Raw genomic sequence first — 248 nt, 5'->3', positions numbered from 1 at the left:
CCCGGGTTTTTTTAAAAAAGAACCGGGGAAGTGGAGGGGTTTAACCTTTCAAAAAATTCGGGGGGCGTTTGGGGGGAGAGGCGAGGGGGAGACACCGGGTTTATTTCCCCGGAAGGAGGAGGCCAAATTTCCCGGAGGAGGAAAGGATTTTGGAGGGGAAAAAAAAAATTTTGGAAGGGAAAAAGGGGGAAAAAAAAGGGGGCAAAGGGTTGGGGAAAAAAGGGGGGTTTTTGGGGGGGGGGGGGTTT

This window comes from Penaeus monodon, chromosome 24 (assembly GCF_015228065.2).
Source record: "Penaeus monodon isolate SGIC_2016 chromosome 24, NSTDA_Pmon_1, whole genome shotgun sequence".
Taxonomy (NCBI): domain Eukaryota; kingdom Metazoa; phylum Arthropoda; class Malacostraca; order Decapoda; family Penaeidae; genus Penaeus; species Penaeus monodon.
Note: the sequence above shows the minus strand (reverse complement) of the source record.